The sequence below is a fragment of the Anneissia japonica genome, unplaced genomic scaffold (genome assembly GCF_011630105.1).
Source record: "Anneissia japonica isolate Jap-2015-1 unplaced genomic scaffold, ASM1163010v1 scaffold288176_len59077_cov173, whole genome shotgun sequence".
In the NCBI taxonomy this organism is placed as follows: domain Eukaryota; kingdom Metazoa; phylum Echinodermata; class Crinoidea; order Comatulida; family Comatulidae; genus Anneissia; species Anneissia japonica.
Window position 1 is genome coordinate 26,333 of NW_022740510.1, and position 4,599 is coordinate 30,931.

General features: G+C 31.6%; 1 protein-coding gene across 3 annotated transcripts in view; it reads right to left on the reverse strand.

The window, feature by feature from the left end:
* Positions 1-2,731, reverse strand: part of LOC117118235 (NXPE family member 1-like) — a 25,748-nt gene extending 23,017 nt beyond the window's left edge. For 2 of the 3 annotated variants that reach the window (XM_033262755.1, XM_033262751.1), the window contains exon 1: positions 2,413-2,731. The gene's annotated coding sequence lies outside the window, so the exon portion shown is untranslated. The remainder of the gene's footprint in view (positions 1-2,412) is intronic. The other variant, XM_033262752.1, reaches the window with a different exon arrangement.
* Between the last annotated feature and the right edge of the window lie 1,868 nt (positions 2,732-4,599).

The following is a 4,599-nucleotide window of genomic DNA, read 5'->3' on the forward strand; positions in this document are numbered from 1 at the left end:
GTGTAGTAATGGAATGGTTAAATGCTTTAAATGTATATAATTAGACAATCACGTTGTACACAAAACATATCGGAGATGAGTAAATGCTTTAAATTTATATAATATATAGGCCAGGCCTAATGAAGAAATATACAGTTGGAGATTTCAAGGCAGCAGCGGGTGTAATAAAAATTTAAAAAAAAAAACAATTATTGGCGGGGCACTATATTATCTGAGACAACTATACACGTGTAAAATTCATGTCATCAAAGTTGTACATAAAACAAAAGGGGCAAGATGTGTTAAATATTTTTTCAATTTATTCGCCAATTCTTAACCTTGAAAATAAATCAAAAATTTAAACATATTTCAAGAAGTGACGAAACAAAGCTGTATACTATACAACCGCATATTGTTTTACATCACATGTTTATTCATTACCGTATCACGCAATAAAAATGTATCTAACGTATCAACATCAAACATTTTCACATTGTACATAAAACTTATCTGAGGATGTACAAAAAAACTAACAATACATAATAATTCTTATTTGGCATAGGGCGCCTATATTATATTAATAAGACACATTCTATAATAATAATAATAATAATAATAATAAACACGGAGACACTTGAATCACCCATGAGTGTTTTTCATCAAGACCGTGCAAGGCCATACATAATTAGAAAAGAAAATATTATTGAAAACAAAATGAGTTAAAGAAAACAACAAAAACAAAATATCTTAATTACAGTGAAACTATCCCCCGCCGGACACCAACCCGGTATTTCTAAGTTTCTGGGATAAAAATAATCATTTACTGTATCTTTAAACAAATAAGATTTAATATTATGTTTTAATGACGTTATATATGAAGAATATAACACCATGTATCTTTTGTATCTTGTTTTATTGGTAAACAGTGTAGTAATGGAATGGTTAAATGCTTTAAATGTATATAATTAGACAATCACGTTGTACACAAAACATATCGGAGATGGGTAAATGCTTTAAATTTATATAATATATAGGCCAGGCCTAATGAAGAAATATACAGTTGGAGATTTCAAGGCAGCAGCGGGTGTAATAAAAATTAAAAAAAAAAAACAATTATTGGCGGGGCACTATATTATCTGAGACAACTATACACGTGTAAAATTCATGTCATCAAAGTTGTACATAAAACAAAAGGGGCAAGATGTGTTAAATATTTTTTCAATTTATTCGCCAATTCTCAACCTTGAAAATAAATCAAAAATTTAAACATATTTCAAGAAGTGACGAAACAAAGCTGTATACTATACAACCGCATATTGTTTTACATTACATGTTTATTCATTACCGTATCACGCAAGAAAAATGTATCTAACGTATCAACATCAAACATTTTCACATTGTACATAAAACTTATCTGAGGATGTACAAAAAAACTAACAATACATAATAATTCTTATTTGGCATAGGGCGCCTATATTATATTAATAAGACACATTCTATAATAATAATAAATAATAATAATAATAATAATAATAATAATAATAATAATAATAATAATAATAATAATAATAATAATAATAATAATAATAATAAACACGGAGACACTTGAATCACCCATGAATGTTTTTCATCTATCCCCCGCCGGACACCAACCCGGTATTTCTAAGTTTCGGGGATAAAAATAATCATTTACTATATCTTTAAACAAATAAGATTTAATATTATGTTTTAATGACGTATATCCAGCTGTTGTATGACTACGTTCTCATTGGCGGCTGTTGTGTATTCGGTGGCCCCTTTGGCGTTCCACACATTTGGCGCGGCGGCCGAAATGATCAAACACCCATTCAGAACACAACCCAGTCCCAACCTACAATACATTGGTAGCCCTACAATGAATGACATTTTCATAACGGCTTTTGAAAGCTCCCCGTGGAAATCATTGCGTTTACGCGGCGGCAAGTGGGAACCGTTTCCATTTTCTTACGTTGCGTCACGTAATTAGTGTAAATTCAACTTTCCGTAAAGGAAGGGGGGTTCGAAATTGCCGGAAGAGCATTTCCTTACGTTGCGTTGCGTACGTTGCGGAAGTTTTTCTGCAAGTGGGAACCAAGCTTTAAATTTTGCTATACTGACATGCGTGCAGTTTAATCACGATTCTATAAATTCACGTTTTTCCTGCTTTTCTATATTTCAAAACTAACAAAATATAAAAGTACAGTATACAACTACATCTAGAAGGCTTTCTCCAAATATCTTTACTAATACAGCTCCACACAGTCTACAAGAAGGGTGCCTTGTCAGGCCTTATCTAACGACCACCTAACCTAGGCCGGCGGCTAGGCTAGGCCTAGGACCTAGTTGGATAGGCGGAATACCTAGGCCTGGGTCCTACTAAATACCACACGGACGCAAGAATGCTAAAAATATTACCACACCAGTAGAAAGCTGCTTAATAATCAATAGAAACCATCTTCTAGAACGATAATTTTCCAAATTCCGTTAAAAATCGATGTTCGTTGTTTTGTTGGTTTTGCCCGTCGTGTCTCAGTAAGTGTAATAATGCATTGATATTGTGGATCTACAATACAACGTTCATTATTAAGCAGCTTTCGATTTGGACGACGTGGCGTTCTACGACGGGCAGTGGAGCGTGAAACCGTAGTGCGCATGCGAATACATGGGAAAGTCGTTCGTTGAATTTCCTAAGTAGTACGACAGCTTAGGGCCATATTTGGACTTAATGTGGACGTTCCGGACAAAAGCACCAATTTTTTTTTACATGCTCCTTATGGTCATAGCATTCAATTTTTGGTAGGAACCACCTCATCCGAGGTCATTATGGCGGCCATCTTGGATTTCAAAATGGCCGCCTAATAAAACCTATGTTTATCTATATCTCCGCTTCTAAACCACTTGGAATTATAATTCTAATGTCTAAGAGTATGTTTATATGATCGAGGAATACCATCATATCATTTTTGAACTGGTCAGATTGCCACAGATGGGTCATGTAAGGTCATTCAAGGTCAAATATTTTATGGTATCTTTAAAATTACGTAATTGTCAAATTTTACATTAGAATCATATCCAGGCTCCAGGCTCTCAGAATTCAAACTTTTTACTATGAACTACAATATTCCATTCGAGGTCATTCTGACAGCCATCTTAAATTTCAAAATGGCTGCCACGCAAAACCTATATTTATCAATATATCGGCTTTTAAACAACTTCCAATAAGAATTATGATGTCTAAAAATATATTTTTATTGTCAAGGATCTATAGCACTTGTGACATGGTCAGATGGTCATTTAAAGTCAGTCAATTTCATTTCTCTGTTAAATACGTAGAAAATCGTAATACTTTGTAAGTGGTCGTGTTTTACAGCAAAATCATGTATAAGAGACAGGTATTTACCTGGATGTCTTACAGTATATTAATAATACAATGATTGAAAATTAAACAGTAAAGTGAGCGAAAATGACTATGAGTTGCCAATTATAAATATAACATATTAGTTTATTATCAGAGTACTGATGAAAATATGATTTTGTAGTTAGACAACTATGCAGACAACCAAAAACCTGTTGTTGTTTTATTTGCCTTTCACTTTCTTTGTGAGGGTTTTCTATTGTAGAGTAATTGTGACTCAAACATCTGCACCCTACTGCTGATATAAGTAATATAGTAGTTGAAAATATAGTGATTGTCTATCTTTAATTAAAAATTATCTTTGTTTTTTCATTTATTATTAAGGTTTTTTTCAAACTTTGTAAATATTTTCATTGCTTTTGTAGATTTTTTTGTGTCATAATTGTATCTCTTTGTTAATTTTGATTTTTTATTGTTTAATTTAGTCAAACTGCGCAAGAGTGTTTTCCTTCTTCGCTTAGAAATTTTTATTATTTAACATTTTTATAAAAAAAATGAACCCAATTGGTGATTTCAGTTATTATTATTATCAAGTGCTGATCTTTCAGATAAAAGACATTTACAGTTATACATTATGAATCATTTTTTTAAAAATGTGATTATAATTAACAGACGTTTCCTGCATTTGCATATTTGTGTAGAATATACAGGATATTATTGTCAAGATTACTATAATAGTTATTGTTTACAGTAGATCGTTTACCAGCTAATTTTAAAGATTAAAAAATGATTTTTTAATTTGATTTAAAAAAAAAAAAAATTAAATCAATGACCAATAGTCCACTTTTTACCTAGTTAATGCATTTTATCCCACAAACTTTTAGACAGAAAATAAATATTACCTTTAAAAAAAAAATGGTATTTTTTTGTATCCAACTGCATTATAGAGATATTGTTCAGAATCTTCAATTAATTATTAATTGATTAAATTACTGTTGTAACAGTCTTTTTGCTTTAGCTTTTCCAGAAAAGATTTTTACCTAAAATATTATATTTTTTAAAAATAACGTCTTGCAACCATCAAGTGCAACGCTCACTGCAGTAAATCTGGGTGGGATGAGGGGAAAATCCCCCCCCCTCCCACTTTTGATGGACTGTACAAACATACCCCCTATTTTTGTGGGAAAGTTATTATTTTCAAAACATCACAACCAAAGGAATTATTATTATTGTCATTATTATTATTA